The sequence below is a fragment of the Eutrigla gurnardus genome (genome assembly GCF_963514095.1).
Source record: "Eutrigla gurnardus genome assembly, chromosome: 2".
In the NCBI taxonomy this organism is placed as follows: Eukaryota; Metazoa; Chordata; class Actinopteri; order Perciformes; family Triglidae; genus Eutrigla; species Eutrigla gurnardus.
Genome location: NC_139916.1, coordinates 30,056,290 through 30,069,055, shown reverse-complemented (window position 1 = coordinate 30,069,055; position 12,766 = coordinate 30,056,290). Strand labels below are relative to the sequence as shown.

Sequence of the window (12,766 nt, the reverse complement as noted above, 5' to 3'; positions counted from 1 at the left end):
AACTGTCTGTTTTTCTCTGCCTGCTTAAACTGCAGCGGAGGGGGGGTGTCTCATTAACATGCCCTGAAGGCCCCACATCCCCCACCCAACCCCCCCTCACTGACCACCTCTCTCCCTCTCTAGATTTCCTCTCCCATTTGAATTTGCCAATTCAAAGGTTTTTACATTCACAGGATTACATTTGACTGAGGTGTGAATGCTGACATGTTGATGAACAGACAGCTGATTGACATCTCCCTTATTCACCTGTTAGTCAGCAGATGAATAAGTCAGCTTACACCCTTCTCATCCTTATTATGCACGGCATTCATACACATATTACCACCAATCAGTTTCCAATCAGGGGGGGGGGGGTACGTACAGTAAAAGCAAACACTTGCACTCTTCCCAAAAGCAAGACAAACTCCAACTCTTGAATGGACATGCGATATCTCGATCCAAACCTCCTCACGTGACTTTGGGTACGTAAGGACGTGTTGGACTGTTCCGTTACATAGTATGTCCTGTTTACAGTTTTTCTCGATTGTTTACACACATTTTCTGAACGCATGCCTCATACTCTCAGAACTCTACACACAAATCAAAAAACACACACACAATGGGCAAAACCCCTCAATTCTCCTGCAAAATGAAACTTTACATTCAAAACAATGTTATTTCTTCTCAAAATGGTATTTTGTTTTCAAATGACACACACAAACCATCATATGAATAGACATTTATAAGAACCAGTTGAACACTGATGTGCTCAATGTAAAACACGATGAACACTTCTTCTCCATTTACCATAATGACTTAGGCCTTTTTTGTTCAGTGTTACACTCACTACAGACAGTACATACATAAATGTGTTGTAAAATATTTTAGTATATATACGTTATATATTGTTTTTATATATTTTATTTATCCCACAAGAATACTGTAATGTACACAGTGTTCATCCAAACCAACACAAAGTTGCATATACAGTGGTCTACATACAAAACCAGAAGAATTTACTGTATACAGTTACAAAAAAACAAAACAACAACAACTATCCCGCATCCTCTCTTCTGTTTCGGTCTGGCCACAGCACCTCATCCACATCACAGGCAATGCAAGCGATGGCCGAGCAGCGGGGGGGAAATCCATGCTAGGCTCCTCCTCGTACTCTCACTCCTCTGGCTCTGCCTCTGTTGCCAATGTTGGCATCCATTGCTCCAAAACAGAAGAGCTCACCTGTTGCACTTTTATGCTAATGCTCTGATTGCAAATTGTAAAACTGTGTTGCAGGTGTTTTCCCATGTGATGAGTCAGTGTGCATAGTAGGGAAATTCACTTTAGAATCTTGAATGGCAGTGTGTTCCTTGTGAAAACAAGAGATTTTCCTCATGAAAATTGTGCCAAATGCAGAGAATTGTGTGTAGTGTTTTGAAAAAAGTGTGTTTTAAAACTGCAATTTGAGTGTAAAGCAGGAATTGTGCTTGCAGTTTAGCAGAGGTAGTTCAGGGTGTTGGTGCATGAGTTACATGTTGTGGTCATTGTGTCTCAAGTACCAGTATTTGTGTGTAAACAATTGAGAAAAACTGTAAAAGGCTCGTGTTGTACAATCCTACCATGTATCTTTGCTTCCATCCACACACATGCACACGGTTCTCTGACTTCCAGCCTTGTCTCGTCCATGAGAAAACTCAGATAGCCTCCAGCGGAGGGGGGCTTCCTCGCCTGCGCTGCATGCATGCATGGGCAACTATGTGTGTTGGTGTGTGTGTGAGATGTTGGTGTGTGTGTGCGTGTGTGCCCCTCATCCATGCGTGATCGGCCCTGTCTTCTCCGTGACCTGTGTGTTTTGCGTGTGAATGAGTTCATGCATGGCTGACGTGGTTGAGATTTTATAGGTTACATGTACATGTGTGGAGTGTGGCAGGAACACACATTTTTATTTCATCAGACAGTATACTGAGATCTGCTTCTTTAATACAGGAAGCCAAAGACAATGCATACAACTGCTCATTTATGTCCACATGAGACTACTGCTCCGAAAAAGACATAAAAAGGAATAAATTAAAATGCTTTTATTGTCATGGCTACAAGTTTACCCAGACCAAGGTGTATCAGTGGCTCACCAGTCTCTTTAAAGACGGTCGAACAATTCAGTCACTTTAGCAACACAAAAGGGCTCAAAGTAAAACTGGCTTATTTTCTGACCAATATTACAAAAAGTAGTCATGTAGTAATGAGAACTGATGGGGGTATTGTATGACAGCGTATTAGCACCACTGTAGGGAAAAAAAAAAAAAAAAAAAAAAACGGAGCCGAGAGAGGCGGGCATTATTCAGAGAAAAAAGGTAGCAAATTTGCCACTTTATAAATATATAAATAGCCGATCTAAACAAGTTGCTTGGTTCCGCTAACAACAGATGTTTGCCATTGCTATGACAACAACCGAAAGCTACCGCTAGCATCTTAACCCAACTGCCCAATCAATAAACACCCATAAGATGACAATTTGGCCTCATTTAAATAAAACAAACAATAAGCATCAACATCCAGCACCCTAAGGACCGTAACAGACAATGTCACACGTTGTGATGGATTAATTAGAAAGGTAAATGCATACATTCATGGGAAATTAGCTAGCATAAATGCCGGTTGTTAGCATCGTAATAGACTCGCAAATTTGCAATGTTTTTTCTTTGAATATTGCACACCTCTCTCTGCTCCGTTTTTTTCCCAGAGAGGCCCAAATACACCGTTGTAGTATTGAGCATAAATTGATGAGTTAAAAATACAATTTAAACAATTTTAGTATAAGACTGCAACACAAAAAATGAAAAAGTCGAGGGGTCTGAATACTTTCTGAATAGCCTATGTAATAAAATAATGTCCTCATAAAGCTTGTTTCTCCAAACGGGGAAAACCTGTTGCTGAAATAATTTTTGTGGTTTTATGTTGTTTTGGTTCAATTTACTGTTTTGTTTACTTTACCATGACAAAACCAGAGCTGTTTCTCAATACCAAGAACGCAAAGTACAGACAAGAACGCAGATTGAGAAACGGCTCATGATTTAGTCCACATGTTTTCTGAAGAGGAACGTGCCTCTGGAGCTCATGAAGACATAACTTTGGACTTTACAAAGGTCGTCCTCAGCATCTGACATGTGTGTGTTGTGTAAAGCTGGGAACGTGTGTGTGTGTGAGTGTGTTTGACAGCAGTGCAGCATGGGTGTGTGTGTGTGTGTGTGTGTGTCTGAGGCTCATTAATAATTCATAAGGTGGGAGGGGTGAATGAGAGGGGGCGGTGACAGATGGAGAATCAGTGTGAGAGAGGGAGGGAGAGAGAGAGCACGTAGTGAGAACAGTGAGGGCAGAGAGAGAGAGAGAAAGGGATAGAGAGAGAGTGAGGAAGAAGAAAATAGAAAGACATGGACAGAGTGTAGTGTTGTCCTCCGTGTTCACGGTTGTTCCATCTGCTGTCTGTGTGTCTCAGCGCTGGATTTGACTGACAGACGCTCGCTCTTTGTGCTTTCTCTTTGGGTTTCTTGGATGCTGAAGAGCTGATGGGGATGGAGATACCACACAGTCACCCAGCACTGCTGTACACCTGGACGCAAGGACTACACTGACAGAGGTACTGATGTATGTCTGGACACTGTGTGTGTGTGTGTGTGTGCGAGTGTGTGTGGGAAAAGGGGAGAACAAGCCAACCCCCTTTCACTTTTACACTTTTGTTTTCTGCACACAAGTATATTTTAGTCACCTTTTAAACAAAAAACATGACAATGTATGTGTTTTTGAAAATTATTTTTCCTTGAGTTCTGTCCATCCGACTGTACTCTACCGTGGATTTACATCCCTCACAGCTCACACAGTCTCTGTGCACGCTGGTTTTTATTCCCTACCTATCAGCCTGAAAACAGAAAGCACTGGGGAATGTGTTCCCACGTGTGAATCAGGCTGCCGTCGGTACTCTGTGTGTTTGAAAAGTCATTCTTTCAGTAGAACCCTGTATGTTATTATTACTATTACTGTGAATGGTAGCGATGGTTAACCTGCTTGGTTTTAAAATGTCAGTGATTATTCAGGATGTAGGAAAAGAAAAGCTACAGCTGTCACACACACACACACACTGATCAGTCTGACACAGTTGATTGGAAAAATATGGATTATCTGATGTGTGCATGTCATTCAAGCTGCTGCATTCTTTTTTTTATTTCTTTCTGTTTTTTACTTTTATTTTCTCTTCTGTACTTTATGAATAGATTCTGACTTTATAATACAACATGGTAGTTGTAGATGTATCTAGACATCAGACATCTGTCAGACATCTACAGTGAGATTACACAAGATATGATGTGTGTCACTACTGATGATAGCTCATGGCAGTTATTGATTGTCTCATAATAGTTGACTCCTGACATGTTGGTATTGCAGAGAAGCAATTACAGCAAAAAAAAACTGCATGCTCACTTATGTTTCAATAGAATGTAATTTCTCCAGGATCACGTATGTTGTTGTGGCCTTTTTGACACAGGACTTTCACCCAGGAGAGTGGTGTTCGTGTCCTGTGAAACCAACAGTTACATACTCAGTTTGACCAACGGTAGAGATTAAAGTGACAGACTGGATGACAGGGGAATGATAATGGTAAATGAAGAGAAAGAAAAGATCAGAGCTTATTGTTTCCACTCATGCGCCTGTTCTCCGTGTGTGCACTACAGGTGTAGCCAGTACAACCATCCATACACCCGCATCTGTTACCTCTGAGTGTCTCTCAGGACACGGTTTCACACAGAAAAACTCACAAATGTGGTCTTGCTTTGGGAGATTCAGCATTCTCATAGTCTGTCTCATTTTATTTATGATCTTAAATGAAATATTACAGTTGATTTTACACAGGAAACAGAACATCATATCTAGTATAGATTGTCCTGCTTAACGTCTTCAGACATTATGTCTTGATAAAGTAGAATATATACATGTCCTCTTCTTGATGTCACTGGAAACCAGTTAGATGATCCAGTTAATGTTCATTCTATGTGCATATCACCAGGACAAGAACCAATGGAATGTGTCATCAGTAATGTATTTATGATTCTGCGTCTTCGTATTTATGATGCAATGTCTTCGTCTTGTTAGCCGGATGGGGGCGTTGAACTGACCTCCGAAGAGGTCAAATGTCAGCTCAATAAAGAAGCTTTGGTTGTATTTATTGGAAATGATGCGGTAAGCAGAGACGTCCCTCTCCAGTGAGGACGCTGGATTGGGACACGACTTTAACTTGAGTCTTCATCAGGATGCAGCTGCCGCTTCATATACCTCATAGCCGAGTGTAACCACACTGCACATACTGTGTGTGTGTGTGTGTGTGGGGGGGGGGGGGGGGGGGGGGGGGGTGTTGGGGGAGGCCTAAGTGGCTGTAGTGACGCAGGTCTGTCTGAACATGCTGTCTGTTTGTCCTGTAGGAGGATTTAAACACTGAACACATTACACACATTTATCAGACAGCTCTTTGACACATGTTCAGTGTGTGTGTGTGTGTGTGTGTGTGTGTGTGTGTGTGTGTGTGACAGATGCAGGTGGGAGGATTATTGCGTTAATGCATTACAAGTGTTTTTTTCATGTGCAGGTGTTTTGTGGATAAGTGTTTGTTGAGGGAGGACAGTAGTGACAGAGCATCACACATACACACACACACACACACACACACACACACACACACACACACACACACACACACACACACACACACACAGTCCTTCCTTTGTTTGGGAGCATTGTGAAGAGGAGGTTAATGCACCCAGAAAACAGAAAGAAAGAGTGAGAGAGAGAGAGAGAAAAAGAGAGAGAGACCCTAATGGACAACGACGGACCTTTCACTGCAAATATTTGGCTGAGAGGTTTCATACTAAACACCCCATCCCCCCTTCTCTCTCTCTCTCCCTCCCTCTCTCTCCTCCCCCTCTCTCCATGGCCAAAGGGAGAAGATCAGAACAAATTGTCACTTTGTGATCCGCCCACATTACATGACTTTTTTCTCTCTAGAAAGAACAATGCTCGAGGCCATGTGACCGATGCCAATCATGTTGTTGGGAAGCAGAGAACTGGATTTCAATTTCATTTCAGGATCATTTTGACATCAGTGAATCCTTACCGCACTCATTTACAGTCATTATTGCTTTGCAGCTGCATGATGTACTGACTGCTGCTCTGAATCTTCATATACGAATATGAACTATTAGTGAGTCATATTTGCTGCCAATGTGAAGTGCTAATGCAGGTTAGTGGTAATACCCTTCATATAGTATACTGCAGTTTCAAGTTAGGTCCACTGCCAAGTTATTTTGTCATACAGGACATATCCCTGGAGTAATTATACTATACTATAACTATAACTTGAGTCATTTGATGTGTGTGTGTTGGGTGGAAATATTGCAAAATGCAGTTTATAATTTATGTTAAAGAAACATTCAATAACACAAAGCTCCTGCACATTTTAGTTCTGCACAAAGACCGAACATGTTCCATACTTTTCCAAGTGCTTTTCCTTTCATTTGAGATCAAATTTACTCTCACATGCAGTTTTTTTTCCAATCTCACCAGCATAAAACAAACACTGAACCAGTATAAAACTAATGGAAATGTATATGGAACCATATTTTTGTCATCAGTCAGCTCCTCCTCTTTATTTCTTCCCATTGCTGCTGCTTGGACTGTTGTATTTACGTAACTGTAGAGATTTAGCTGTAGATGACTCTACTTCTGCCATGTCAAGTTAATCTGTTGCCTCTATGTGTGTGTGTGTGTGTGTGTGTGTGTGTGTGTGCATGTGTGTGTGTGTGTGTGTGTGTGTAGCCAGATAGCACAGGATAAACCCTCATCAGCAGAATATTCAAACAAAAAAACATTGCATGCAGCAGAAACCAAGTTCCTGTCATGAAATATTCTGTGTATATGTGTGTGTGTGTGTGTGTGTGTGTGTGTGTGTGTGTGTGTGTGTGTGTGAACGTGTGTTTTGAGTTCAGTAGGAAGCAAATAGAGGAAGCTTATCTTCTGTGCTGACGGGCATCACACAGGATAAAATAGAAGATGCTATGTATTACAGGTCACTTTTTTTCAAACAAGCTTTGTTTGTCACCATCAGGTAGGACTTTGTCGACACCACTTTAAATACTGTATTCATGTGTTCATAACTTTCTTGGAAATCAATCAAGTAATTTAGCATGAAAGAGCATAACTGATGCAAGTTTAACCGCGGTTCATTTGTGTTTATTCACATCAGAGAGGAGGCGGGGCTAATGTGAGCTACTATCTAGACCTCTGGGGGACCACAGACAGTCTCTGGTTTCTCCACATAGTCTGGTCTGGTCTCTGGACTAGTGTGAACTACTATCTAGACCTCTGGGGGACCACAGACAGTCTCTGGTTTCTCCACATAGTCTGGTCTGGTCTCTGGACTAATGTGAGCTACTATCTAGACCTCTGGGGGACCACAGACACAGGAGACATTTGTTTCCTCCATTTATCATTTAACAACATCAGGACGGCAGGAGGAGGATCTTAATGGCTTTAGAGACAACGCTTGAGTTAATATATTTAAACTTGTGCAAATTACACACATTTTTGCGTATTCCCATCATCTGCTCTGCCCAGCATGGATTTGTATCTATTTGGGTCTTTGCATTTACTTTGTTTGCAATCACCACTTGAAATATTTGCTTTTGGTATAAGCACAGCATTAAACTGTAACCAGCGATCTCTCGGCTGTCTTATTGGAAGCAAATCTGCATTTCCCTGGAAGGAAAACATGCACACTAAATGCAATGCAGATATGTAGTCAGTGATTTTATAAAAACAGGCTAAAAAAGGGGGAGGATAGGGGAAGAGAAGGATGTTAAAGAAGGTCAGGAAGCAGACGTGCATGATTCCAGGAGGAAATACAGATGTTGAGCCCATGAGCCAGGTACTTAACCTACATCACTGACCATGCGTCCATCTGTGTGTGTGTGTGTCTGTGTGTGTGTTTGATATAAGGCCTGTGGACAGCTCTGTCTGTTACACTCTGCAGCCAGATGTGGTAACCTACAAACACCACCATGCTACTGAGAGTCTCGTGGCTCTTTGTAGCCTCCATATTCAGGCTCTACACTCAAACACTAGACAACATGTGATCTTAACACGTTGACCGAATGAGTAAAGTTGTTTGTGGACTACAAAAATAGTACATTCCCCATTGTAAGGAAAAAGAGAAATTTAGTGGCATCCACGTTGTAAGAGAATGGCTCCTTGAAAAACAAACTGTAAATTAAACATGTAAGTGAATGGGACTTGGTACACATTTTTTGTTTAGTTATAAGATTTAAAGAGCAAATTAAATGACTGCTTATTACATCTGGTAGGTGTAACCGAAACGTATATCTTTTTAAAACCAGAAAGCTACAAATGATCTGGTTTCTACTGGAAATCCATTACTTTAAGGAAGTCATGGTATCGGAACGATTAGCAGACTTGTAACTATAGTTTACCCATAGAAACAGCACCGGCATCTAGCATCACTAACATTAAGTACAGCTAAAACACCAAACATACACTGTAAAGTCAGGGATTTCAATATATATAATATGAATATGTTTGGCTATCTTACTATCATCCATCATTTTAAGATACTGGGTAGAGCATGGTCAGGCAACCTTATATATATGTGCCACCCAGCTACCCCGACTCTCTGATAGCATCCTTACTTGCTCTGACACTGAGGAACTAGCCACCCTTCTGAACTACTCTTTCTCTGACACCCTTAATCAGGTAGCCCCACCTCAGAGACCTAAGACAATCCCAGTCTCTCCCTGGCTAAATGAGACCACTCGTGCACTCCGGCGCGAGTGTAGGGAAACTGAGCACAGCTGGAAAAAAGAAAAACTCAAAGTCATGTATGAAATTTTCTTTGATCAGCTACAGCATTACCAGCAAGCGTCAAGCTGGCAAAGGCTGAATATCACTCAAATATCATCAACAGTAATGTCCATAGACAGAAAGTGTTGTTTGATACAATCAATTCTATTTTAAATCCATCTTCCGCTGTGTCTCTTGTCCCCTCAACAGAACTGTGCGAGAAGTGTTTACATTTTTTCATTGATATGATTGATTCGATCAGAGCTAACTTCTCCCTCCAGTATCTGCTCTCCCGGAGATGCAATTTCCTTCAGATAGCCACCTCCAGGATTTCACTCCAGTCTCACTCTCCCAGCTGTTTGAAATAGTGGTCAAAATGAAGGCAACATGCTGTCCCTCCGATATCATTCCCTCACGCATTTTAAATATTAGATATTTTTCTTGCAATCAGCCCCCTCATATTAGCCTTGGTATAATGCTCCTTGTCAAATGGCACTGTCCCCTCCTCCTTCAAGCATGCCATTCTACCCCTTCTTAAGAAGCCCAGCCTTGATCCATTTGATCATAAAAACTATAGGCCTATCTCCAAATTACACTTTGTCTCTATCCTGGAAAAAAATGTCTCTTTACAACTATCCACCTACTTGAACACCCATAGCATCTTTGACAAATTCCAGTCTGGTTTTAGAGCCTTGCATAGCACAGAATCAGCCCTGCTGAAAGTTCTCAATGACATCTTGCTCTGTGTTGACTCTGGCTCTTGTGCTATTTTAGTCCTGCTTGACCTCAGTGCAGCATGCAACACAATCGACCACAGCATCCTTTTACAATGCCTTAGGGATATAGTAGGCCTGCAGGGCCCTGTGTAAGACTGGCTCTCATCCTATCTCTCAGATAGAACATTTTCAGTTCAGCTAGGAAATTGCTCCTCCTCATCTTCTACCATCAAGTGTGGTATGCCACAAGGTTCCATCTTAGGCCCTCTTTTATTTTCATTGTATATGCTTCCCCTGAGCTCAATTTTAGAGAAAAACAACATTCATTAGCACTGTTATGCAGATGACACACAACTAGACCTCCCCATTTACCCAACAGCATTTGCACAATGGATAAACTGGTGGACAAATCTTGGATGCCTAAAAAACAAAAGTTATCCTTTTTTGAGCACCAAGTGACTTTTTGGGATTATGCAAAGCACTTGGCCCTCTGGCTGCAACCTAAGTCTGGTTGTAAAAAAACAGGGGGTTTGGCTGGACAGCTCTCTAAAACAGGTCAGCAGTGTTGTGAGTGGGAGTTTTTAATCATCTGAGAAATGTTGCCAAGGTGAAATCAGTTTTATCACACAGCGATCTAGAGAAAGTCATCCATGATTTTATCACCTCTAGGCTAGACTATTGTAATTCTCGATACTCAGTTTTAATACAATCAACCATATTACAGCTGGTGCAAATTGCAGCTGCATGACTTTTAACATGTACCAAGAAAAGAGAACACATCACCCCCATCCTTGCTCACAATAACAGTTAGAAAGAGGAGATGCGGATCAACGTCTGACCTGACAAAGATTCTGATTATAAATTACAAACATCCAAAATTCCCATAACAAGCCTTACTATTTATTAGTTTAATTTTGTTGTTGTGTTTTTCATTATTATATTCATATTTTAGTTGTATTTATTTGCATTTCTAATCCCCTTTTATTCTATTTTTAATATTGATCTTAACTGTGAGGCTTTTGAGTCTTTGTATTTTGTATTCCGCCAGAATTTCTCTCTACTGTGAAGCAATTTGGGTCAACTACTGTTGTTTGTTAAGTGTGCTATATAAATAAAAGTGACTTGACTTGATTAGCACACTGTAGCCTAACCATTAGCAGGAAGTGTGCAAGAGAGTTTTTTGGAAATGTTCTGCCCTCCTCTTGCATGCTAATTGAACTCTTTCACAGCCATTTAGAGTTGTTGCCATCTGCCACCAGTATTGTGCAAAGACCTGCCCTACTCTACCTGTGATTGGTTGGTTTCAACTCTGATGAGGATGGCGGTCTTAAAGGAAACATATCTTTTTTTTTTAAATGTTGCCATGCACGTTCCCGATATGGATGGAAACATTTTTTAACGATTGATTATTATTATATTATTGTGAAATATTAATAATTCAATTCATTGTTAACTTTAATATGGCACACTGATTAACGTGAAGTAAAAAAAATGTCACTTCATGTTGGGTAAACACTCATTCTACCACCTACCATCACACCACATCCCACAAGTTTTTTATCTTTAAAAAAAAGATCACTAATTATTCCTAGTATTTATCAATCACTTTTCTAAATCCAATTGGCATGAATTAGATCCATGTCACTTGTACAGCAGGTTCCTCTGTGGGTGTGAAGTACACCAGCGTACATTTATGTAATGAAGCGTTTAAAAGGCGATTTTTCAAATGGAGTCTGGTGCACTCCATTAACAAAATGAGGATCTGTTTGAATGGAATATTCTCTGCTCTGGCTCAGCAAAGAAAAAGAAAACAACAAAAAGTTAGCGTGTCGTTCACTACAGAGCCTGTTTGTAACCAGTACCAGGGGCGGACTGGCCATCTGCATACCGGGCATTTTTGGGGCTGACCACCGACACTTTTTTGTTTGTTTGTCCTGCCCATGAACCGGCCTATAAAAGTGGGAGGCCTAGATCTGTGGCCCATTGTTTTGACACTGGGCTGGCCCAAAACACCTAAGTCAAAGATCGAGAGAGAGACATTGCAGAAAGGGCCGCCGGTCGATTTTGAACCTGGGGCCTCTGCGGTGAGGACCTATCCTCGATAAGTAGGGCACCAACTCTTTCTGACAGAGTGGCTATTTGTGATCTTATGTGGTGGGCCGGCCTGGGCCAAATGGCCAGGGCTGATTTTTGGTCCCAGTCCGTCCCTGACCGGTACCGACAATGTTCATCTTCACTTCACCGGCCTCTCCTCCACTCTGGGTGTGTGTCAACTAAAGCTCCCACTCGGTGAAACACGAGAGCAGGATATCACTGATTCTGCTGTGGTGCACTAAAATGAATACAGGAGAAACTCTGTACACACAGGCCTGGCTGGTTCGCATGAGCACTAATAGCCACCATGACTAGAAGGACACACTGACTGCAGGCAGTCTCAGGGTCATGCAATAGAACACCCATGTTAGTGATGTGTCTCCAAGCAAAGGATGCTGAAGATGACTACTGCAAATAATGAAACAGTAAATTTAAGCGGCTCTTTTTAACATGTGTCATAAATTAATCGTTGTAAATGGGCTGATGGGTGCCCTCAATCTAAAAATGTAATTGGGGGGGTGACTTGTTCTCGTGTATTTTTCCACTCAATGACTCTCTCGATTGGTTCACACTCGGGGCTCAGCTTGCCATTGGCCGTCGCTCCACTCAGTCGTGAAATGGTTCCTCTAATTTGTGGCCAATGCTGCTGCTGGCATCGCCTGTGTTTGATTTGAATTCACCCTCTTACCAAGATATGACATGTGGATGGAGAGGATTTATGCTTGAAGGGATTTGTTACACTTTTTGTTGTTGTGTTTGCTACGTAGCAAAAAGCTTCGGATAAATAATGACTCGTGTGACTTGGGACTCACGTGACTAGCGAGTCACAAACGAGTGACGAAAATAATTCCACCCATCCATTATCTGCAACCGCTTATCTTGGTCAGGGTGTGTGTGTGTGTGTGGGTGTGTGTACCTGATAGATATCTCCAAGTTTTAATTCGATTTGTCAGCAGCTCCAAAAACTCAACTAGCCCTCACATTATTTTAGAAGCATGCACACACTCTCTAACAGACTCAGCAAAAAACCCACTCAAACAAAAGGGTGCACACACACACACACACACACACACACACACACACAC

The 12,766-nt window shown here is 41.6% G+C and overlaps 1 protein-coding gene across 6 annotated transcripts in view; it reads left to right on the top strand.

Annotated features, from left to right (window-relative positions):
• nfasca (neurofascin homolog (chicken) a) overlaps positions 1 to 12,766 on the top strand; it is a 155,486-nt gene that overhangs the window by 52,243 nt on the left and 90,477 nt on the right. For 3 of the 6 annotated variants that reach the window (XM_084025409.1, XM_084025411.1, XM_084025412.1), the window contains exon 1: positions 3,469 to 3,610. The gene's annotated coding sequence lies outside the window, so the exon portion shown is untranslated. Of the gene's footprint in view, positions 1 to 3,467; positions 3,611 to 12,766 lie in introns of those variants that run through there. The other 3 variants (XM_084025408.1, XM_084025413.1, XM_084025410.1) reach the window with 3 other exon arrangements.